The 26,615-nt window shown below is 40.7% G+C and overlaps 1 protein-coding gene across 3 annotated transcripts in view; it reads right to left on the bottom strand.

Annotated features, from left to right (window-relative positions):
- Positions 1-25,155, bottom strand: part of ZRANB1 (zinc finger RANBP2-type containing 1) — a 62,082-nt gene extending 36,927 nt beyond the window's left edge. For 2 of the 3 annotated variants that reach the window (XM_080822760.1, XM_080822759.1), the window contains exon 1: positions 24,746-25,096. The gene's annotated coding sequence lies outside the window, so the exon portion shown is untranslated. Of the gene's footprint in view, positions 1-24,745 lie in introns of all 3 variants that reach the window. The other variant, XM_080822758.1, reaches the window with a different exon arrangement.
- Positions 25,156-26,615: the final 1,460 nt, after the last annotated feature.

The following is a 26,615-nucleotide window of genomic DNA, read 5'->3' on the forward strand; positions in this document are numbered from 1 at the left end:
CACTACACTAAAATGAAGACTTCATGATTTAATGCCAACTAATTTATGAAGGAACTTTCACAGCAAATTTAATAATTACTTTTTTTAATGGCTGCCACTAAAGCCAGACTCTTCATTTACTTGTATCCCTTCTCAACTAAGTATCATCCTGCCACATATTTTTAACCAGAAAAGCGAAAAATCCTAGGCAGAGTAACAGAAGCTTTTGCCTCCCTTTCTCAGGGATTTTTCCTGACCTGAAAAGCTTAATCTTTCACTTTGTATGTGTTTATTACTGCGTCTCTGTTTGCCAAGTCCTCACCCCATTTATAGTGTGAACTCCGTTAAGAGGACAAATTCACTACAAGAAAGGCTATAATTTATTAGCTAAAATAAAAATCACACTTACTAAGGTTTTAGTTTCCATGCTATAACCTCCACCTTGCACATGGTTAGAATAAAAGTATGACTTATAAATCAGACCAAAGACAAGATTCAGTCTTCATGCTGGCTCAGATTCTGACTTCCTCAGGAGACACTGGCAAAGCGTGCTAAGTAGTTCTGTCTGACTGTGAATAGCTAGTCCTGTAAAGGAAACCAAAACTGAGTTTCACTTGAAGCCTGCTATTTTATCCAGAAGTATTTACTTTTTAAAAAGCCTTTATTTTAATTCTACTCGTTTCTTTTAATAATGAACTGTATTTAGCATTGTAATTTAATAAATTAAATTTACTTAGCAACAAAATTAGCTAACTGACTGGGCTGGTCAGTCAAATAGACATGGGAAAGACATTTTTCTTTAAAGCCTTAAGCGTGTGTGTATGTGAACTAATGGTATCCTTAATATTAACTTAGTCGTGCTACATCAGTTCCTACCCATATTACTTGTTATTACTGAAGAGAGAAAGGTGATGTAAACTAAGTAGAAAAGCAAAAAATAAATACTGCTCGTATTTAGCCTGAAGTCTTTTTCTCCTTCAGCAACTGTATTTTCCCCCTAACCCAGGTTATTTATATTTATATTGCTTAGATTTTGAAATTTAGTTTGTACACACGGATTACATACACTCTAACAGCAGTCTGAAAGTGTGCTAAAGAGCAAGAAACTATAATCATATAGTTCATATTTCATATTCACTAGGCAGTTTCTTCCTTTAGTTTCTCAGGAATTAAATATAAATAAGTTGCTTGTGCTATTGGAAAAAAAAACATGGTCAAGTAGAAACTTATCATGACAAGAACAAATGACATAATGAATATATATCCAGGGCTACTATACGTAATTTCAGTATTTCATTTAAAATATTCACATTCAAAATTTCATGCTTGCTTCACTAAGTCTTAGTTTGATATGTTTATAGGCTCAACTGAACAGCTTGTAAATTTACATTATCTTAGCTCATCTTCATGGAATTAATGTGCCAGCACAACATGTTTAAATGTCCACATCTGACCAAAAAAAACAAAAAACTGTCATAAAAAACAGAGTCACTGTCATATATGCCCGGTAAGTAGCCTCCCTCTTCAAAAATCCAGGTAACTAAGCAATACCAAAACCATGCTCCAAAGTTTTAAGGCAAGTGAATTATAATAAATAATGATATATACAGTGTCAACTCTATGGGAAATTGAGACTTTGGAGAAGTACCGTTTTTTAGTAACTGAAAACTAAAACTCACTGGAGAGGATTATCTGAGAGAGCCATTTGTACCTGCTGTAATCAGTAAATGGGATGGAAGAGTAAAGATGACTTTGGCTCAACTATATGATTTTGCATTACTGACAACAAATTAACACTAAGGACATTTTTTCTTCCAGATGTCAAAAATCCCCCAAAAAACATAAAATTATTTTTAATAGCAACCAGCTCTGAGAATTAATACTGTACAGCAAAATAAAACTGTTACAAAATATCTTAAGTTAACATAGTCATATACCCAAGTAAATTTAATTTGCAAGTCTAATTTTACATGGAAACACTTCCAAATTCTATCCAATGAATTATACTTGCATTAATTGGTACAATAAAAAGCAAAAACAAAATCTGCACAATCTGGACCCTCTTTAAGGAGAACCACACACAACTTCTACTCTTCAAACAAATATTCCTTGGTTCGAATGCCATACCAACAATTCTCATCCTGTGGATCAAAGAATCCATGAATCCATTTGTCCATCAAGTTCTACCTGTAGAAAGATTGAATAATGTCTCCAAGTATATCAATCAGTCCTAAACTGATAACTGCTTTTGATTATATACTTCCCAGTTGAAATAATAATAAAAGCCCAAGTACTATGAGTATACAGACTAATGATCAGGGGAAAAGAGAAGCTATCAACTAAACATTTTTTATATTGTCAAGCTTAATAATGAATTAATTAGCCCATATTAGTGAAGCATTACCAAACATTGTTGAAGAACCAGATCTCTATTAAAGGAAATTCCTCAAAATCATAGCTACCCTACAAATTCTCCCAACCACCTACTAAAACCCTATGAAAAAAAAAAAACAGGTGAAGTGAAATAATCCTCATCATGTATAAACTCCTTAAGAAAGAAACAGGGCGCCAGGGTGGCTCAATTGGTTAAGCATGTGCCTACAGATCAGGTCATAATCTCAGGGTCCTGGGATCGAGCCCCAGGTCAGGCTACCCTGCTCAATGCGGAGTCTGCTTCTCCCTGTCCCCTTCCTCCTGCTATGTACGCTCTCTCTCTCAAATAAATAAATCTTTAAAAAAATAAGAAGAAAAGAAACAAAGAAGCCCCCTTGCCAGTTAGTTTCAAATGGTAAGTCATCCAAATGAAGGACTAATAGCAGTCATTAAGGTTTTGTATTAGCTTTATTAAATATGAGTCTGTACTCAGTAATATAAACACTAACTCATTAATATAAATTGTTGATGTAAATATTAATTAACATAAATCTATGAAAATTTATAAATGCTCAGAAAGCATCTTAGCAGAACAGAGATGCAAGTTAAAACTAGGTTATTCCAAGCATGCTGAATTTTCAGGTTCTGTTACAATATCACATGGTAATTCTGAACTGTAATACTGATATATAAAAAGTACTACTTAACTCTTAAGCCAAAACTCCCACACAGTCATTCCCCTCTTTTCTCCTCCGCATCTTTCTACATCACTGTCCTTCCTCACAACAGTCAACAGAAAAAAACAACTGGCCTTGAGCAAGATCCTGAAGACTGATGATAGTGAACCCTTTATCCATAAATCTGACCTCATTTCAGGGCTCCAATACCTTATGACATCCTACATTAAACCTCTTCTCTTCCTCTCACAGCAAACCCTTAACCCTGATTTCTCCTGTATCCATTAAGGACACCATGAGGACCTCTGCACCCAGCACAGAAAGGCAGAATCCTCTTGAATTTTGCCCTTCCCCCCACCAGAGTCTCTCTAGTGGTTTCTGTCCAATCAGTTCCTTTCTTCCCATTTCCCACTGCCATCAACCCTTCTCAGTTCAGGTCAGAACTACCGTAATAGCCTTCTAAGTGCCTTCCCTTTCTAAATCCACCCCGCTTAATGTTACCAGAAAAATCCTCCGAATAGCAAAGCACTCTTTCCGAAGCAATTCCACAACAGTAAGAACTCCCAACTCCTTCCCACAGTCACACACACAACCCACCTCACAGACTCATTCCCAAACACCTCACACATACCCTAGCCTCATGCAATTACCACCCCAATCCACCCCAATGATACAAGAAGGCACTACCTTTACAAACCCAAGCATAACAGATACACATGCCCAACCTGTGGCAAATCCCATCCCTTCTTCAAAGCTCGGTTCAAGTCTCATCTCTTACGAGTGTTTTCCAAATCACTTCAAGTATACTAAACAGCCACACTTCATTTGGCACTAACTGTATTCCCTCCTGGTACTAGTTTCCAGAATACTGATTTGTGTGTGTTGTGTTCCCTGTATTATTCCCTCCCTCAGTTTTCAATCAGGTAGCCAAGCTTTCAAAAACTGTGGCTCAGGGACGCCTGGGTAGTGCAGTCCATTAAAGGGCAGACTCTTGGTTTTGGCTCAGGTCGTGGGATCAAGTCCCACATCGGGCTAGGCTCCACAAGCAGCAGGAAGGCTGCCTGAGTTTCTCTCCCTCTCTCCCTCTCCCTCTGTCCCTCCATACCACCCCCCATGCTTGCTCAGCATGCATGTACACATTCTAATAAATAATTTTAAAAAAACAAACAAACTGTGGCTCAGGGGATCAAGTGGCATGGAATGTGGACCAGCCCTGTGTTTAGTAAAATCCACAGAACAGACCATATTGAGTGTACCGAAAAAAGACAGGAGTAGAGCTTAGAGCAATTTCAGGCAAAAAGAAATTTTAGAGGATGGGATCCACTCCTATGGCAAGACCTTAGTAGACAATGTCCACCACCAACAACTAGGTATACCAAACCACAAGCACTCATGAGCAGGTTAACTATTCAAGTCCTACAATGTAAAGGACACAAGTCCTTTGTGTCCTGTAAAGGTCACAAAAACTTTTGCAATCATTAAATACCTTCTGAAAGTGCTAAATCTGTGTGAAATTCTGTAAAAAGTAATCAAGAATCAGATCTCAAGGGATGCCTGGGTGGCTCAGTTGGTTAAGCATCTGCCTTCAGCTAAGGTCATGAGCCCAGGATTCTGGGATCAAGCCCCTGACAGGCTCCCTGCTCAGCGGGGAGCCTGCCTCCCCCTCTCCCTCTGCGGTTCCCCCTGCTTGTGCTCTCCCTGTCAAATAATAAAATCTTTAAATAAATAAATAAAATTATACAGAATATTCCCATGGCGTATTTAGATTGAGAACTATTACAAAATCTTTAAAAAGTTGAGCAGTAAGACCTTAAAAAATTATTTATAAGGGGCACCTGGGTGGCTCAGTCGGTTAAGTGTCCAACTCTTGATTTTGGCTCAGGTCATGATCTCAGGGTTCTGAGATCGAGCCCCACTTGGGAAAGACTCTCTCCCTCTCCCTCTGCCCCTCTCTCTTAAAAAAAAAAAGAAAGAAAGAAAGAAAAAAGGTTATTTATAAAACAAAATATACTAAATTTAGCATCTAAAACTGAGTGGGGAAAAAAAAACAACTTGGAAATAGTCACCACGGTTCTCAACTATAAAATACCTTGAGGGTTTTTTTGTTTTGTTTTATTTTTATTTTGGAGGCAATCCCTGAGAAAGAAAATATTATTAAAGCCAGCCTGGAGGCATCTGGGTGGCATAATGAGTTAAGCGTCTGATTTCAGGTCAGATCATGAGATAAGCTTGAGATTCTCTCTCCCTGCCTTTGCACTTCCCACTAATGCGCTCTCTCTCTCTCTCTCTCGCAAATAAATAAATCTTAAAAAAAAAACAAACCAACCTGACTTCCCTTAAACTAATACACTAATCCAAATTACTAAAGAAACCACAGTATATTGATTAAAATTATAGAAAAGGCTTCCATTTCATTTGGCCATCAAAAAAGGGAGAATCTCCCCCAAATGACAGATGTATATGAATTGCAGCACCTATACATAATCCTGTTTTAAAGGAAAGTAAAGACTGGGACATAGCAAGTAAATCAATTTTCTCTTAGAGCCTCAACTTTCACATCTGTTAAAAAAAAAAAAAAAAGAACTGAACTAAGATAATCTCGAGAATCTCTACCCCATATACTAAACTGTAACTATCAAAGCATCTCAATATTCTTAAATGTAAAGATTCACTTTAACATCTTGTTCATTGAATTTGTTTTGCAAATACTCTATTTCCAGAGATAATGAAACATTTTCCTAACTTTTCCCTGCTTCATTTGTTATAAGTTCTGGTAGCAAGCCCCATTTTTAAAATGCATACTAATATTAAGGTAACAATCACTTAATAGATGTAAGCAGTATCAAAAACTTATTTTTAAAATAAAGCTATCAAACATTCATATACCAAACCACCTATGAATTACTTGTGCCAAATAATAAGCTATCAAACCTGAGTAAGATCAAGTTTCCAGATCTAATTACCAGCTTGCAGGATTATAGGGGATAGACAGAACTGATTCCATGGAGATGCAATCAGCAAATTCCTGTGTGTGGGGGTGTGTATTAAAACTTAAATACATATTAAAAATTAACCTAAACACTGATTTGATATTAAGAAATTATTAAAATTTTAAGGTGTGATTAACAGTGCCGTACCTATGCTCTTTAAAAAGTCCTTTTCAGGGGCGCCTGGGTGGCTCAGTGGGTTAAAGCCTCTGCCTTCGGCTCAGGTCATGATCCCAGGGTCCTGGGATCGAGCCCCGCATCGGGCTCTCTGCTCAGCGGGGAGCCTCCTTCCTCCCCTCTCTCTCTCTGCCTGCCTCTCTGCCTACTTGTGATCTATGTCTGTCAAATAAAGAAATAAAATCTTTAAAAAAAAAAAAAAAGTCCTTTTCAGGGCACCTGGGTGGCTAAGTCAGTTAACCGTCTGCCTTCAGCTTAGGTCTCAAGATGGAGTCCCACATCGGGCTTCCCACTCTGTTTGTCCCTCTGACCCTCCCCCTTCCACTGCTTTCTCTCCCTCTCTCTCTAATAAACAAATAAAATCAAATATTTTTTTTTAAAAAGTCCTTTTCAGGGTGCCTAAGTGGCTCAGTTAGTTGAATTTGGATCAAGTCAAGATCTCAGGTTTATGAGATCAAGCCCTACATCAGGCTCAGCATGGAGCCTGCTTAAGGTTCTCTGTCTCTCTGTCTGCCTCTCACCCCACCTTCCTTTCTTTAAAAAAAAAAAAAAAAAAAAAAAAAAGTCCTTTTCTCTTACTGAAAATATTTACATTGCTGTAAAATGTCTGGAATTTGCTTTAAAATACTCCCTTGGGAGGAAGCAAGAGGAACATAAATGAAACAAGACCGGCCATGTATTAGTACCTGGGTGACAAGAGTATGAGAATTCATTTTCCTAGTCTCTCTCTATGTATGTGTGTATGCATGTTTGAAGCTTTTCATAATGAAAAATTTTCAAATCTATTACGAAAGTAACAAATGCTGTTCAAGACTGAGAATTAAGGCTCAGACTATTAGAAAAAGAGCAGGAGGGGCATCTGGGTGGTGCAGTCAGTTAAGGAATGGACTCTTGGTTTCAGCTCGGGCTGTGATCTCATGGTCCTGGGAAGGAGACTCAAGTCAGTCTCTGTGCTCAGCATGTAGCCTGCTTAAGATTCTCTATCTCTCTCTGCCCCTCCCCACCCCCCATGCTCATGCTCTCTCTCTAAAATAAGTAAATAAGGGGGGAGGAGTCAAGATGGCGGAGAAGTAGCAGGCTGAGACGACATCGGGTAGCAGGAGATCAGCTAGATAGCTTATCTAACCATTGTGAACACCTACAAATCCAACGGGAAATCAAAGAGAAGAAGAGCAACAATCCCAGAAACAGAAAATCGATCACTTTCTGAAAGGTAGGACCTGCGGAGAAGTGAATCCAAAGCGACGGGAAGATAGACCCCGGGGGGAGGGGCCGGCACCCGGCAAGCGGCGGAGCGACGGAGCACAAAATCGGGACTTTTAAAAGTCGGCTCCACTGGGAGACATCGCTCCAGAGGCTAAACTGGGGGGAAACCCAGGCGGGGTCAGCATAACCCCAGGACCCGCAGGGTCACAGAAGGACTGGGGGTGTCTGAGTGCCACAGAGCTCGCAGGTATTGGAGCGGGGAAGCCAGCTATAGCGACAAAGCCGAGGAGTGAGCTCTAAGCCCAGGGTTACCTTGTGCCGGTCGCAGGCTGGGTGGGCTCGGAGCGCGGCCGGAGGCCACAGAGACAAAAGCGACCCAGCGCTTTTCTCCAGCTCCAACAATTGACTGCTTTCCTCGAGGCGCGACCACAAGCCAGGGAGGCGGGACTGTTGGGCGCTTTGCTCTGAGAGCGCACTGAGGAGCGGAACCCCAAGCTCTCGGCTCCTCCGGGCCGAGAGACTGGGAGGCCGCCATCTTCATTCCCGTCCTCCGGACTCTACGGAAAGCGCTCAGGGAACAAAAGCTCCCGAAAGCAAACCCGAGCGGATTCCTTAGCCCGGCCCCTGGCAAGGGCGGTGCAATTCCGCCTGCGGCAAGGACACTTGAAAATCACTACAACAGGCCCCTCCCCCAGAAGATCAACAAGAAACCCATCCAAAACCAACTTCAGTCACCAAGAACAGCGGAATTCCACAGCAGGAGAAAGCAAATCCTACCTGGACAAAATGACAAGGCGGAAAAACTCACCTCAAAAAAAAGAACAAGAGGCCGTACCGAAGGCTGGAGACCTAATCAATACAGACATAGGTAGCATGACAGATCTAGAGTTCAGAATGACAATTCTCAAGGTTCTAGCCGGGCTCGAAAAAGGCATAGAAGATATTAGAGAAACCCTCTCCGGAGAGATAAAAGCCCTTTCTGGAGAAATAAAAGAACTAAAATCTAACCAAGTTGAAATCAAAAAAGCTATTCATGAGGTGCAATCAAAAATGGAAGCTCTCACTGCCAGGATAAATGAGGCAGAAGAAAGAATTAGTGACATAGAAGACCAAATGACAGAGAATAAAGAAGCTGAGCAAAAGAGAGACAAACAACTACTGGAACACGAGGAGAGGATTCGAGAGATAAGTGACACCATAAGACGACACAACATTAGAATAATTGGGATTCCAGAAGAAGAAGAAAGAGAGAGGGGAGCAGAAGGTATATTGGAGACAATTATTGGAGAGAATTTCCCTAATATGGCAAAGGGAACAAACATCAAAATCCAGGAGATGCTAAGAACGCCCCTCAAAATCAATAAAAATAGGTCCACACCTCGTCACCTGATAGTAAAATTTACAAGTCTTAGCGACAAAGAGAAAATCCTGAAAGCAGCCCGGGAAAAGAAGTCTGTAACATACAAGGGTAAAAACATTAGATTGGCAGCGGACCTATCCACAGAGACCTGGCAGGCCAGAAAGAACTGGCATGACATATTCAGAGCACTAAACGAGAAAAACATGCAGCCAAGAATACTATATCCGGCTAGGCTATCATTGAAAATAGAAGGAGAGATAAAGAGCTTCCAGGACAAACAAAAGCTGAAAGAATTTGCAAACACCAAACCAGCTCTACAGGAAATATTGAAAGGGGTCCTCTAAGCAAAGAGAGACCCTAAAAGTAGTAGATCAGAAAGAAGCAGAAACAATATACAGTAACAATCACCTTACAGGCAATACAATGGCACTAAATTCATATCTCTCAATAGTTACCCTGAATGTTAATGGGCTAAATGCCCCAATCAAAAGACACAGGGTATCAGAATGGATAAAAAAACAAAACCCATCAATATGCTGCCTACAAGAAACTCATTTTAGATCCGAAGACACCTCCAGATTTAAAGTGAGGGGGTGGAAAACAATCTACCATGCTAATGGACATCAGAAGAAAGCTGGGGTGGCAATCCTTATATCAGATCAATTAGATTTTAAGCCAAAGACTATAATAAGAGATGAGGAAGGACACTATATCATACTCAAAGGGTCTGTCCAACAAGAAGATCTAACAATCTTAAATATCTATGCCCCTAACATGGGAGCAGCCAACTATATAAACCAATTAATAACAAAATCAAAGAAATACATCGACAGTAATACAATAATAGCAGGGGACTTTAACACTCCCCTCACTGAAATGGACAGATCATCTAAGCAAAAGATCAACAAGGAAATAAAGGCCTTAAATGACACACTGGACCAGATGGACATCACAGATATATTCAGAACATTCCATCCCAAAGCAACAGAATATACATTCTTCTCTAGTGCACATGGAACATTCTCCAGAATAGACCACATCCTGGGTCATAAATCAGGTCTCAATCGGTACCAAAAGATCGAGATCATTCCCTGCATATTTTCAGACCACAATGCTCTGAAGCTCGAACTCAATCACAAGAGGAAATTTGGAAAGAACGCAAATACATGGAGACTAAACAGCATCCTTCTAAAAAATGAATGGGTCAACCAGGAAATTAAAGAAGAATTGAAAAAATTCATGGAAACAAATGATAATGAAAACACAACAGTTCAAAATCTGTGGGATACAACAAAGGCAGTCCTGAGAGGAAAATATATAGCAGTGCAAGCCTTTCTCAAGAAACAAGAAAGGTCTCAAATACACAACCTAACCCTACACCTAAAGGAGCTGGAGAGAGAACAACAAAGAAAGCCTAAACCCAGCAGGAGAAGAGAAATCATAAAGATCAGAGCAGAAATCAATGAAATAGAAACTAAAAAACAATAGAACAAATCAACAAAACTAGGAGCTGGTTCTTTGAAAGAATTAATAAGATTGATAAGCCCCTGGCCAGACTTATCAAAAAGAAAAGAGAAAGGACGCAAATAAATAAAATCATGAATGAAAGAGGAGAGATCACAACCAACACCAAAGAAATACAAACAATTATAAGAACATACTACGAGCAACTCTATGGCAACAAATTTGACAACCTGGAAGAAATGGATACATTTCTAGAGATGTATAAACTACCACAACTGAACCAGGAAGAAATAGATAACCTGAACAGACCCATAACCAGTAAGGAGATTGAAACAGTCATCAAAAATCTCCAAACAAACAAAAGTCCAGGACCAGACGGCTTCCCAGGGGAATTCTACCAAACATTTAAAGAAGAATTAATTCCTATTCTCCTGAAACTGTTCCAAAAAATAGAAATGGAAGGAAAACTTCCAAACTCATTCTATGAGGCCAGCATCACCTTGATCCCAAAACCAGACAAGGATCCCACCAAAAAAGAGAATTACAGACCAATATCCTTGATGAACACAGATGCGAAAATTCTCACCAAAATACTGGCCAATAGGATCCAACAGTACATTAAAAGGATTATTCACCACGACCAAGTGGGATTTATTCCAGGGCTGCAAGGTTGGTTCAACATCCGCAAATCCATCAATGTGATACAATACATTAATAAAAGAAAGAGTAAGAACCATATGATACTCTCAATAGATGCTGAAAAAGCGTTTGACAAAGTGCAGCATCCCTTCCTGATTAAAACTCTTCAAAGTGTAGGGATAGAAGGCACATACCTCAATATTATCAAAGCCATCTATGAAAAACCCACCGCAAATATCATTCTCAATGGAGAAAAACTGAAAGCTTTTCCGCTAAGGTCAGGAACACGGCAGGGATGTCCGTTATCACCACTGCTGTTCAATATAGTACTAGAAGTCCTAGCCTCAGCAATCAGACAACAAAAAGAAATTAAAGGCATCCAAATCGGCAAAGAAGAAGTCAAACTATCACTCTTTGCAGATGATATGATACTATATGTGGAAAACCCAAAAGGTTCCACTCCAAAACTGCTAGAACTTATACAGGAATTCAGTAAAGTGTCAGGATATAAAGTCAATGCACAGAAATCAGTCGCATTTCTTTACACTAACAACAAGACAGAAGAAAGAGAAATTGAGGAGTCAGTCCCATTTACAATCGTACCCAAAACCATAAGATACCTAGGAATAAATCTAACCAAAGAGGCAAAGAATCTATACTCAGAAAACTATAAAGTACTCATGAAAGAAATTGAGGAAGACACAAAGAAATGGAAAAATATTCCATGCTCATGGATTGGAAGAACAAATATTGTGAAAATGTCTATTCTACCTAAAGCAATCTACACATTTAATGCAATCCCTATCAAAATCCCATCCATTTTTTTTAAAGAAATAGAACAAATAATCCTAAAATTTATATGGAACCAGAAAAGACCTCGAATAGCCAAAGGAATATTGACAAAGAAAGCCAAAGTCGGTGGCATCACAATTCCAGACTTCAAGCTCTATTACAAAGCTGTCATCATCAAGACAGTATGGTACTGGCACAAAAACAGACATATAGATCAATGGAACAGAATAGAGAGCCCAGAAATAGACCCTCAACTCTATGGTCAACTAATCTTCGACAAAGCAGGAAAGAATATCCAATGGAAAAAAGACAGCCTCTTCAACAAATGGTGCTGGGAAAATTGGACAGCCACATGCAGAAAAATGAAATTGGACTATTTCCTTACACCACACACGAAAATAGACTCAAAGTGGATGAAGGACCTCAATGTGCAAAAGGAATCTATCAAAATCCTTGAGGACAATGCAGGCAACAACCTCTTTGACCTCAACCGCAGCAACTTCTTCCTAGGAACATCGCCAAAGGCAACAGAAGCAAGGGCAAAAATGAACTATTGGGATTTCATCAAGATTAAAAGCTTTTGCACAGCAAAGGAAACAGTAAACAAAACCAAAAGACAACTGACAGAATGGGAGAAGATATTTGCAAACGACATATCAGATAAAGGGCTCGACATATCAGATAAAGGGCTCGTATCCAAAATCTATAAAGAGCTTATCAAACTCAATACCCAAAGAACAAATAATCCAGTCAAGAAATGGGCAGAGGACATGAACAGACATTTCTGCAAGGAAGACATCCAGATGGCCAACAGACACATGAAAAAATGCTCCACATCACTCGGCATCAGGGAAATACAAATCAAAACCACAATGAGATACCACCTCACACCAGTCAGAATGGCTAAAATTAACAAGTCAAGAAATGACAGATGCTGGCGAGGATGCGGAGAGAGGGGAACCCTCCTACACTGTTGGTGGGAATGCAAGCTGGTGCAACCACTCTGGAAAACAGTGTGGAGGTTCCTCAAAAAACTGAAAATAGAGCTACCCTACGACCCAGCAATTGCACTACTGGGTATATATCCTAAAGATACAAATGTGGTGCTCCGAAGGGGCACGTGCACCCGAATGTTTATAGCAGCAATGTCCACAATAGCCAAACTGTGGAAAGCGCCTAGATGTCCATCAACAGATGAATGGATAAAGAAGATGTGGTATATATACACAACGGAATACTATGCAGCCATCAAAAGACATGAAATCTTGCCATTTGCGACGACGTGGATGGAACTAGAGGGTATCATGCTTAGCGAAATAAGTCAATCGGAGAAATATAACTATCATATGATCTCTTTGATATGAGGAAGGGGAGATGCAAGGTGGGGGGGTTTGGGGGGAGGTAGGAAAAGAAAAAATGAAAAGATGGGATTGGGAGGGAGACAAACCATAAAAGACTCAATCTCAAGAAACAGACTGAGGGTTGCGGGGGGGAAGGGGGACGGGAGAGGGTGGTGGGGAAATGGACATTGGGGAGGGTATGGGCTATGATGAGTGCTGTGAAATGTGTAAACCAGATGATTCACAGACCTGTACCCCTGGGGATAAAAATACATTATATGTTTATTAAAATAAAAAATTAAAAAAAAAAATAAAATAAAATAAAATAAAATAAGTAAATAAAATCTTAAAAAAAAAAAAAGAGCAAGAAAAGAAGTAGTACACTGCATAATATTCAGGCTGCTACTCAAAATGTTTGCCAGGGGCCTGTGACAGTCTACAAACTGTTTACTGGTCTGTAGAGAAACTGAGAGTAAGCATTTTCAAACTTCTGTAGTAATTTTACAGAATTTTATGACTGTTGAGTCTAATAATAAAATGTGTTTGAGAAGCAATGTTAAAACATTTGTAAAACTTACAAATACAGCTTCTTTCTAATAACTTGCAGGTACAGCTCATAAAACAGAGAAAATCTCTCAAAATATGAACCAAAGTTTATTTCAATGTAAACTTGCACAGGTGAATATCACACTTCAGAAAACTAAGTTAAAAAGTGATTTTTAAAAAAAGATCTTTTCAATGTCTCTCATGAACAGAGACGCAAAAATCCTCAACAAAACAATCCACAACTCCAACAATGTATAAAAAGAATTATACATCACAAGCAAGTGGGGTTTATCCCAGATATCCAAGGCTAGTTCAATGTTCAAAAAAATCAATTCATGTAATCCTTCATATCAACATACTAAAAAAGAAAAAAAAACCCCACAAGATCACACAAATACATGCAGAAAAGGCATTTAACAAAATCCAACAACCCACAACAAATACATGCAGAAAATGCATTTAACAAAATCCAACAAGCCCATTAGAATGGCCAAATCCATGAAGCAGGGGGTAAACTCTCAGCAAATTAGACATGCAGGGGAACGTCCTCAACATGGTAAAGAGCATATACAAAAAACCCACAGCTAACATCATATTTAATGGTGAAAACCCAGAAACTTTTCTATTAAGATCAGTAATAAGGGAAAAATGTTTCCTCTCACCATTCCTTTTAACAACAAGTTAGAAATTCTAGCTAATGCTGTAGGAAAAAATTAAAAGTACACAAATTGCAAAGAAAAACTGTCTTTATTGACAGATAGGACTGTCTATGTAGAAAACCCCCCAAAATCAACAAAATGACGCCTAGAGCTAATAAAGTGATTATAACAAGGGTGCAGGATAAAAGGTTAATATACAAAATCAACTGCTTTCCCATATAACACAATGAACAAATGGAATTTGAGATTAAAAACATTATCACCATTTACATTACCACCCCCAAAATTTAAATACTTGGGTATAAACCTAACAAAACACATACAAGACCTATATGAGAAAAACTATAAAACTCTGATGAAAGAAATCAAAGAGGAACTAAATAAGTGGATTATTATTCCATGTTCATGGAATGGCAGACTTAAAACAGTCAAAATCTCACTTCTTCCCAACTTGATCAAGAAATTCAATGCAATCCCAATCAAAATGCCAGCAAGTTATTCTGTGGGTATCAACAAAGCAATTCTAAGTTTATATGGAGAAGCATAATTTCCAGAATAGCCAAAAAGTAGTGAAGAAAGAAAAAGTCTGAGAACTGAGCCCCCTAGCTTCAAAACTTACTATAAAGCTACAGTAATCAAGACAGTGTGTTATTGGCAAAAGAATAGACAAGTAAGGGAATGGGATAGAACAGAGCCCAGAAACAGACCCACAAATATAGTCAACTGATCACTGACAAAGGAGTAAAGGCAATACAATAGAGAAAAGATATCTTTTCCAAAAAAAAAAAAAAAAGACACTGGAACAACTAGACATCCATACGCAAAGAATTTACTCTACACAGACATCACATCCTTCACAAAAATTCACTCAAAATGGATAACAGACCTAAATGTAAAATGAACTATAAAATTCCTAGAAGATAAAATAAAAGGATATCTAGATGACCTTAGCTATGGCAATGACTTTTTAGATAAAATACCACGAAAGAAATACTTCCTGAAGTATTTCTTATTACAATTAAAAACTTCCACTCTGCAAAACACAGTCAAGGGAATGAAAAGATAAGCCAAAAATAGAAAATATTTGCAAAAGTCCTATCTGCTACAGGACTTTTGTTCAAAATATACAAAGAACTCTTGAAACTCAACAGTAACAAACAATCCAATTAAAACACAGGCAAAACACCTAAACAGACAAACCTCACCAAGGAAGACCTACAGATGGCCAATAAGCACATGAAAAAATGCTCAACATCCTATGTCAATAGGAAAACGCAAATTAAAACAACAATTAGATACCACTACACACCTACTAGAATGGCCAAAATCCAGAACACTGACAACACAAAATGCTAGCAAGGACATAAAGTAACAAGACTTCTCATTCATTACTGACAGGAATGCAAAATGGTACAGCCACTTACGAAGAGTGTTTGACAGTTTCTTACAAAACTACACATGCTCTTACCATACAACCCAGCAACTGTGCACCTTGGTATCTACCCAAAGCCGTTGAAAACTTATGTCCACGGAAGTCTGCATAAGGATGTTATTCGTAATTGCCAAAACTCGCAAGCACCTTCAGCAGGTGTGACACATGATCTAAGGTGAATGGATAAACTGGTAAAATGAAATACTACTCAGGGATGCCTAGGTGGCTCAGCCAGTTAAACATCGGCCTTCAGCTCAGGTCATGATCCCAGGGTCCAGGGATCGAGTCCCACATCCGGCTCCCTGCTCAGCCAACTCTCCCTCTGCCTGCTGCTCTCCTCGCTTGTGCTCTCTCTGACAAATAAATAAATATTTAAAAAAAGAAAGAAAGAAATACTATTCAGTACTAAAAACAAGTGAGGAATCAAGCCATAAAAAGACACAGAGGAACCTTAAATGCCTATTACTAAGTGGAAGAAGCCAATATGAAATGGCTATATACTGTGTGATTCCAATTACATGATATTCTAGAAAAACCAAAACTAACGAGTCAGTGAAAAGATCAGTGGTTGCCAGGAGTTGTGGGGAGGCAAGAATGTCCAAGCAGAGCAGAGACGATTTTTAGGGTCGTGAAAATATGCCGTATGACACTATAATGGTGGATACTTGTACATCCTATGGGTTTTGACACATACAGGATGGCGATATGAAGAGTGAACTTTTAAATGATGGAGCCTGGCTGATAATGATTTGTCATGGCAGATTTATCAATTGTAAACAAATGAACCACTTTGTTGATTAATATTGGGGGAGGCTATGCCTCCCTTGGGGCAAGGGATATAGAAGAACTCTTTATACTTTCTGCTCAATTTTGCTATTAACCTAAACTGCTCTAAAAATAAAGTCTATTTTTTAAAATCTGCTCCTTAATTTTTTTGTCACTAATACACAGGAAGCTCTTTAAAAAAAAAAAAAAATCAGCTCTCAAAGAATGATGGAGAGTTTTAAAAAGACCACAGTAACTTTTGGGTGGAACCCGAAGCTGCTCTAAAACATAAAGCCAAATCTGAAATATAGTCACAACTAAAAAATTAAAAAAAAAAAAAAAAAAGAAAAAAGAAATTACTATGAAGAGCTCCTACTGACCAAATTTGGATCAACTTGAGCTGATATCACCATAAACAATAAAAACAAAGATTTTTTTTATTTTTTTAGATTTTACTTATTTATTTTAGAGGAGATAAAGAGAGAACAAGCAGGGGAGGAGGAGCAGAGGTGGAGGGAGAGGGAAAGAATCTCAAGCGCACTCCACACCAAGTACCGCCAACCAGATTCGGGGCTTGACCCCAGAACCCTGGCATCACGACCTGAGCTGAAACCAAGGGTCATGCACTCGACAAAGTGAGCCATCCAGGTGCCCCAACAATAAAGATTTTAAAACACTGACTAAAATAAAAATTTGTAAGTTTACCCAGACACTGATAAACACACAAACAAGTAAATGACAAAGCTCCTCCTTGCAGTAAAAATCCAACTAATATAAATGCAAAAAGGGTAACTGGATTCAAAAATCACTATTTGCGGGCACCTGGGTGGCTCAGTCGGTCAAGTGTCTGCCTTCACCTCAGGTCCTGATCCCAGAGTCCTGGGATAGAGGCCCAGGTCAGGCTCCAGGGAACCTGCTTCTCCCTCTGCTGGCAGCTCCCCTTGCTTGTGTGCTCTAACAAATAAAATCTTTTTTTTAAAATGGCAAACTCCAACACATAGTCTGAAATTTTCTTTTGCCTTTATAAAGATCATTAATGGAGTAAGTGCCAAATTTGAGTAAGATTTGTAGAATCTTGGGGCACCTGGCTGGCTCAGTTGGTAGAGCATGCAACCTGACAGGTCTTCACGTATCTGCTCGGTCACTGAAACACAAATACACATGCACTTCAAGAATATCCTACAGGGGCACCTGGGTGGGTGGCTCAGTGGGTTAAGCCTCTGCCTTCAGCTCAGGTCATGATCTCAGGGTCCTGGGACTGAGCCCTGGGTCAGGCTCTCTGCACAGTGGGGAGCCTGCGTCCCCCTCTCTCTCTGCCTGCTTCTCTACTTGTGATCTCTGTCAAATAAATAAATAAAAATCTTAAAAAAAAAAAATCCTACAACATTCTCCTTTAGTAATGTACCAGTGCCTTCCACCAAAGTGTTAAGGTGAAATCTACTTTAATCTACTATGGGAAGATCAGTTCCATCTCTTGATATTTGTACTCATCTCTCCCATATACAGGAAAATGTACTGCACTTCTTAGACGCAAACTTAAGTCCCTCTCTACTTCTTATTGAATCTCAGATATTGGCCAAATGAATAAGACCCAAGGGTCCATTGAAAAAAATTATGATAATGCCATACCTGTCTTTAAGTAGGTACTAAAACCAATAACCTCAAGATCCATATCCCATAATTAATATTACCAACAACTGCCATCTTGAAATACCACCACTTTAAATTATGTATGGACCTTTAGGCCACAAAACACTTACATTACTTCCCTTAATCCTAAAAACCCTCAGGTATTCACCCCTAAGATACCCAGAATCTCCCTGAGCTACAAGTATATTCATTTTAATGACAAGGAATTCAGGGCACTAGGAAAAGTAAAATGACTTGCCCAGGGTCACACAGCTTTAGGAAGTAAACCCCAAACTCTGACTCCGGTTTTTTCTCATTAGTCTATCACAGCCTTCCAGGATTACAAAAACATTTCCCTAGAATAAAACATGAATATTAGGTGACAGGACAGGCTAACTATAGTCACTGTCTCTAGCTACCACAAGGCACTGATACTACCTCCAAAATAAATCCCAAAACCTTGATTTTCCTCCAGAATCCCCTACCACAGCCCTAGTCCCAGCCATCAACTCTCCTGTGGATTATTGCAAAGCCTCCCCACTATTCTTACTGCTTCCTACCCTATCCACCACCCATACACAGAAGCCACACGGATTCTTTAGAAAATGTAAACAAGGTCACAACACAAGGATTTAAAAGCCTCTAATGGCTTCTGATCCACTGAATAAAATTAAAATTTTACCAGCCTTTCTTGAAAATCTCTACATAAAATTGGAGTTCATTCTGTTCCCTTTTACCAGCAAGCTCGATCTCACGTTAAGAGTTTTGTATTTGAAATCTCTTCTGCCTAGAATGCTCTATCCCCAGACTTGCATGTGGTCAGCTGTCGTCACTGAGATCTAGGTTTTAACACCACCTCCACAGAAAGATTTTCCTGGACCACTCAGTCACATCCACCACATGACCCTGCTTGCGTTATCTGCAGGGCACTTATCACTAGCTGGTTTGTTTTCCTTGTCTGCTCCTAGATTGCCTCTCCATAGAGGAATGTAAATACAAGTCTTGTTCACCTGGGTATCCCAACATCCAGTATGGCTGCTTTTTTTAACAGTGAGTAGGTCATTACTAAATGTTTTAATTCAGTAACAATTTTATATAATCTACTTTTTAAAAATCCTAAACTTCAGAACACACAGTAGGTGCCCAAAAATTAATCTGCTAGATGAATTTCTATAAAAATAATGCCTTCAGATTTTCAACTTAATAAATATCCCCCACATATCCCACCATACACACAGAAAGGGAGACAGACGAAGTTGGGAGACAGAATTCTCTCTGCCTAACTGTGAGGATGATCCATACTGAAGAGGGTCCTCCACCAGCCCCACAATACAAGCTCTGGGGAAAGTGAGGCAAGGACTAGATAGGAGTGTCTTTTCAACCTTATCCACATGTTTTAGTTATCCTGAAGCCTCTGCTGGTCCTTAAGCAAGGCATGTAATTTTCAATCTCCATGCCCTCACACACAGGTTTGCTTCTGCACAGGATGCTTGCCCCTTCCCACGCACCCCCCATCTTACCTGGTTTCAGAAACCTACCACTTCTGCGAGGACCAGCTTAAATGTTCCCATCTCTATAAAGCCCTTCCTGACCCAAACCCAACCTGTGCTAACTTAGTCACTTCTTTATCACTTCATACTACTTAGTTTTGTGAATTATGGTTTCCTTCTAATGACTGCCTGTGAAAAATTTACCTTTATGTCTCTATAAACAAGGTCAACTCTGCAAGTCACTTACTCATCATTTAGGCAATAAAAAGCAACGAAAAATCCTACTAGTATTTACTGACTAGATAGCATTTTTTGGGTAGCACTCCAAAAAAAAAAAAAAAAAAAAAAGAGGCAAAAATTAGTTCTGCAAATTACTGTAGTTCCCATGTGAAAACAAACTTTAGTTTTACTAAACACCAAAAAACAAGTTTTTATAATAAAAATTTATAACAACATATTACCCACCCTGACCAAAAAAAGCAAAGGATTTAGAAGTGTTTTTGTTAAAAACCACAGAAATGATGTCCTCCCTTCAGAATTGCAATCAAAGTGAATTGTTGCCACTTAACAGAGCTACCATGTGATCCAGCAATTCTATTCCCAGGTACATACCCAAGAGAAATGAAAACTTAGATCCACCCAGACACTTGTACACAGTTATTCAGAGCAGCCTACTTCAAAATAGCCAACAAGTATAAACAACCTGAATGTCATCAATCAATGAATGGATAAGCATAAACAAAATGCGGTGTGTCCATACAATATTAATTATTCAGCCATAAAAAAGTACCAATACATTTTAGCTACAACATGAATAAACCTTGAAAACATTATGCTAAGTGAATGAAGCCAGACACAAAAGGTGTCATATTGTATGATTCCACTCATATGAAATGTAGAGAACAGGCAAAAACCATAGTGACAGAAAAATTAGTGGTTCCCAGGAACTGGGGCAAAAGAGGAAATGACTGGCTGATGGGTACAGTTTTTGGGGTGATGAAATGTTCTGGATAGTGGTGATGGTTACACAACTTTGTGAATACACTAAAAACCAATAAATTATATACTTCCTTAAAAGGGTGAATTTCAGGGCACCTGGGTGGCTGAGCTGGTAAAGTGTCTCCCTTCAGTTCAAGTCATGATCCCAGGGTCCTTGGATCAAGTCCTATGTGGGGTTCCCTGCTCATCTGGGAGCCTGCTTCTCCCTCTCCTTCTGCCCCTCCCCCTGCTCAACACATATACTCTCTGTCTCAAACAAATAAAATCTTAAAAAAAAAAGACTTTCATGGCATATGAAATAAACTTCAAACTATTACTTTAAAATTAAGGAAAAAATGGAAAATATGCAACTGATTCCCACAAGCTTTATGTAGTCAAGTATTTTTTTATTTGCGTGAATTCAAGCCACATAAAATTCTGACTTACCAAATGGTGAAAAACCAAAATTATATTGTACTGGTTAAGGAGAGAGTGAGACAGCCTACCCTTAATATAGGAACTATAAAAATAAAGGAAATTCATTTTTTCATTACTGAAAAGTTAAATTCACTAGGCAGCTGAAAAATTATCAACTTTATATTCAATTTACCTGACCAACATCCATTTTAAAATTCAAACTGTTGTCTCTTGCCAAAAATTTCATCTTAACCAAAATACCACCCTCCCAGAAAGCAAAGAATGCTTACTGATCCAGATTTCTCAACTGGTAAAATTACTGGTATCAACTCCACAGAAGTGCCTTTTACAAATGCAAATAGCCTAAGTAAAAATTCTTAGTATATCTGGGAAGGTCCTAAACAGACTAATTTCAGCTTCGATTATGCTAAAAAGGTTGTTCTGACGCTTAAAAAAACGTTTTTATGTAAACTACTTTCTTAAAAAAAAAATCCATCAATTACAAGGAAAAAATATTTTGATGAACTGGACAAAGAGGCCAAGTTCCCACATACATGCAATGGATAAATCAAGATTGTTCACTGCTAAGAGACTATGTATCCATAAAATACCAAGCCTCCTACTCACACACGCAACAGAAACATATACACCTATTTTCCAAATACACCAGCACCCACCCATGTACTATATAATTACAGGTTATCCTTGGTATACAAAAATACTATGGACAGGCTTGTTTGTGTTTTCTTCCAACAGCGTTGACAGGTAGCAGTGAATCACACATTCTCCTGTGTCTCATCTGCCTCATGATCAATGACACACGCTGCCAACATCTGAGGTTAAGGATGCAAACTGAGACTACAGATTATTTTATCCTTCTCATGATGCTAAATGTTACCTGCATACAAATACGGGACGACCTCCCTTAGTGTCACCGGTGCGAAACGCAAACCGCAAAGCAAGTAACTGCGAGAGACTCAAATCTGAAGGAAACTACAGAACTGCAGTACTTACTGTAATTTGAATAATACATGACTACCAAATTGTTGAGCGCACGCTCCAGGAAGAAAACCAAACTAATAATAGAAATAAACATACTGACCCCCCCCCCAAAAAATTTAAGAGACAGACATAACTTCAAGTATTTTATTTCATAAATCATCAAAATTCCAGAAACCCCACTACTCAGAAGACTACAAACAGCATATCCTAGAACACGTCTATAACGAAAAATATTTTGCCAAACCATGTATCCGTATTTCAGTGCTGAATACTCTGTCCTCACAGAAAAAGAATTCATAACTATTTCTCAGAGGTCTAATTGGGGAGAATAAAAACATAAAAAGAGGGGCACTTGGGTGGCTCAGATGGTTAAGCGACTGCCTTGGGCTCGGGTTCCCAGTTTGCTGCAGAGCCTGCTTCTCGCTCGTCTCCCTCCCCGCTCATGCTCTCCCTCTGTCCTTGTCTCTCTCAAATAAATAAATAAAATCTTAAAAAAAAAAAGGTAAAAAGATATAATGAAATCCAGCCTAGCATATGCTAAGGAAAAAAAAGAGTCCCACACAGAAAAAGAAGTGAATAGATCCCTTGAGGCTGTCTCTCTCAGGAGACAGGACTCCACTGGGCCCAAAGTAAAGAGAGTATCCATGAATACAGCGGAAGACAATTTCAAACAGAAAAAAAAAAAAAAAAAAGGGCACAAAGAAAGGCCAAGAGGAGGGACTCCACAGCAGCAACAAACAAGTTAGTTTGGCTAGCACTAAGGATCCATGAAGGGAAGAAACAGGAGTTAAGACTGAAGTGGATCAGGTCCAGATTACAAAGAAACTTGAACACCACATCAAGAAGCTTACAACTTACTTTGCATGTAATGAGCGTTACGGAAGTTTTTATGTTGTGATGTGAGGAGATGAGAGTGTTAAAATGTTCAAGATATTATTTACCCAAAGCATAAGCAAGCACAAATATTCCAAATGAGACTGCATATCACTGGGAGAAAATGTGTTCAAAACCCAGGCCTAAGAGTTTATTACTGGGAAGAAGGGAGACAGCAGCAATGCTCAAATAATAAAACTTTCGCAAGTTAAATAAAAACCTAAGCGCTCCACTTCTCCAACTCCCATTTAAAGTTTCCACTTATTATAAAAGCAATAGAAGTGTAAAGCACATTGAAGAGCCCTCACTGAACAATTACACATAGGGGCAATTTACCCCAAATATTGTACAACTGGATCCTGAGTTCCAGAACTGTGTTACCCTCAGCCCTTAAATGGGATACGCCACAACCCTTAATCCGCGTACAGAGGGGGATTAAGGCCCTAGGTTGAAAATACACCACCAAAAATGAGTTCATCCTACTAACCCAAGCACATTTCAAGAGTAAACAGGAGTGTCTCAAAGCTCTGAAGCATTAGTAGAAGGTGTTGAAACATCAACAGAAATAAAAATCCCTCATGACATTCAACTATCCTCCCCAAAGATTAAAATGTGTCAGTACTGTCCTGTCCTTTTAGTTTCCCTAAGAGCCCAATAAAACCAGTGTCAAGAAATTTTAGTATAAGTAAGTGAACGCGTATCTTAAGATCCAAAAATCAGGAGGGAGCAAGGTTCTAAATTTCTTTAGAATTACCTCATTTAATTAATAACCACCAGGAGACGAGATTCGGCTTTATTTTTCACACGAAAAATGACTTTCCCAAGGCCCTTGGCACAAACCAAGATCAAAATTCTTTATGGTTTCCCCTGGCGTAAGATTTGTACACTGAGTCATCCATGTTTGATCAAAACACGGGTACCCTTGAGGTCGCACAAGTGATAAAGTCAACTAAAAAAGAGACCGCAGAGAGAACTACTCATTATATAAGGTTTTCAAGACTTAAGGGTTTCTCAACTGTGTTCCTAAAACAGTATTCTCGTACGTTAATTTATTGACAACCATACTGTGAGCAAACAGATCAAAATACTGAGCAGAGAGAATGGCGCTTAACCTGATAGTCTATGGAGTTCGTGGAAAAGGAGACTCGATCGACAGGAACTCAAAATTCTCAGCCAGAGAGTTTCAAAACACCAGTGCATCTCAAAGATAATGGGCCGGTTCAAACTTCCACGGTGAACCCAAACTGCCCGTCCCTTGTGCTTAACACAAGTATTCATTACAGTCCTTTTGTCTATGAAATAACCCAAACCAAACCACTGCGGAGAAAATAAAGATACTTGCACTGAACAATCGTTATGACGAGCGAGGGGTAGACAATTCTCCCCCAGTTCCAGCTCCTCCTCCCCAGTCCACCCTCGTCGCCCACCGCCTCTATTTTCTTAGAAATGGCACCAACCGGAGGCCACCTTGGGAGGCGGAGAGGAAGCGGCCAAAGGGCCGCAATACAAGTTTGGAGACCAGCACCAACTTGTGGAGATGGAAGCAAGTATTACGGCCTATTGCAGAGCAGGAGCGAAGCCCCACTCACCCGCCCGTAGGTGGCAGGAAAAGAAGTTGGGGGGCGGGAAGGGGGAATCTGGCGGAAGAGAGGTGGCAGGGCGGGCAGCGCGTCCAGCCGCGGCTGATCGATGGTCGGTAAACAAGCTCGGCGGACCCACCCTCCCACAGCCCCGGGCCTGTCCCCGCACGGAGAAAGCCCAAGATGGGAGCGCGGCCGCGGCCCACCCGGACCCCTCGCCTCGCGTTGCCTCCCCTCGCCCGCGACGCCGCCCCAGGGGGCGCGGGCGGGCGGCCCCGGAGAGCCGGCGGCCTGGGCGCCGCCAGGGAGCGAGGGGCCGAGCAGGCCGCAGAGGGGGCCGCGAGGGCCTGCAGTGGGGCGCCCTACTGGGGCCCGGTTACCTGGCGGCGGCGGCTCGTCCAGCTCCTGCTCCTTCTCCCCGTCCGATGCTCAGCGCCCGGAGGCGGCGGCGGCGGCGGCGACTCCCCGAGCAGCCCGCGGCGACGAGCCGAACCCGGCCCCTCTCCGCCTCCCTCCGTGCCGCCGCCCGTCCCGCTGCTGCCGCCTCCGCCCTCTCCCCTCAGTCAGGACATGGTCTCCGCGGGCCCGCGCGCAGCTCCGGACTACCGGGCGGGGTGGGGGGGAGAGGGAGCAGAGGGGCGGAGAGCAGGCGCGGAGGCGGGGGGCGCTTCGGGGGAAGAGGGGGGAGAGTGGTGGGGGGATCGGCCTCAGGCACTGCGGCTCCTAATGGCGTCGGCGAGGGGCCCCGGAGCCAAATAAACCCCACGGCAAGCAGCACAACGTCAAGGCGGGACCCCGCCGCTCGCCGCCCTGTCATTGGCCCGGAGGCCGCCAGCAGCGCAGCCAATGGGCGGCCGCCTCTTTCCGGGCGCAGGAGGCGGGCTGCGGAGTGGTGACGTCATGCCGGCGCCCGGCCCCGATTGTGAGGCTGCGGCCGGTCGGGCCTCGGGCCCTGGGTTCCGTGCCGGGCACGCAGAGAGGCGAAGGGGCGGCACGACGTGCGCGGAGCAGGGGGACGCCGGCGGCGCGCCGAGGGCGGCCGCTCGGCTGGCCGGCTCCCATTGCTCTGTCGGTGCCGCCGATTCGCCCGACCTCCCAGCCCACCCCCGGGTCTCAGGTCTACCGGGTTACTCAGTGGCAGATTCTCGCTCTAATACAAACCTCCTCGAGGTTTACCTCCTCGCTCTAATACAAACCCTTTGCAAGACATCGGGAAAGATCGATGTTTAGGGTTTTACAGATGTATTTTTTGCAATGTCTATTTTTTACGTAAACCCTACCTTCGGGGCGTATATCCATTTCTACGTGTGCATGTGTCTGTAATACATATGTTACATACACACAAACATGATGGAGCCGTGGAATTCTATGCCAGCTCCACCTCAAAAATTTTTTTTAAGTCTAAGCCATGGAGACTTTGCTTTCCCCTCTCTTCTGCGATCTCCTAACTCTCTCACGGTTGCCTTTTCTGTAGCATGGAGATGATGGCCTTTCCTGTAAATTGTAAATTAAGACAGAGGATAAATTACAACCCTGGAAGTACTGCTAGGAGAATTCCCAGAGCCCACGTCTCAAACAGAATATGTTCTAGGGTGATGTATTTTGTGTAGTTCTTCTTTTACTTTAAATATAGCCAAATAGATAAGTCATTTAGCCTTGTGCTTAAAGCCCGTTTGTCCAATTTTTCCAGCTGGAGAGCTTGGTTTTTCTTAGTGGGATTTCGCCTTGAGTTTTTCACACTTCAAAATTGTGTTTCAAGAATTTGGAAGACCATAAAGTGCAACAACTCTTGAAAAGTCGTAGACCACTTTAAGTTACCTGTGGAAGAACTGTAGCACTGTGATAGGGCTTTAGCAGTGGTATTGGACACTTCAGCTTCAACAGGAAGAATTACTGAGCGTTTAACTGGATTTGTGAAACTGGGAGACTTCATTTGGTAAAACTACTCACCGTACTATTCTCATAAAAAGTTAAGGATATGTGTACAGCCTTACTACGGCCACTAAATAATACCTTGTAGAGCTACCCCTCACCAGCAACCTTCTTCGCAGCCATTCCCGTGACACAGATTTTCAAGAATCTCGTCTTCCCAGAACATTATTTGGTCAAGGACTTGTCAATAAATTGAGTTTAAACCGCAACAGTCATTTGCGTACAAAATTTAACACTTAATCTCAAACGTAATTAACACAACTGTAGATTAAACACCACATTACTATGTAAGAACAAATGGTTCAACCAACATTTCAC

This window comes from Martes martes (assembly GCF_963455335.1).
Source record: "Martes martes genome assembly, chromosome: 14".
NCBI lineage: Eukaryota > Metazoa > Chordata > Mammalia > Carnivora > Mustelidae > Martes > Martes martes.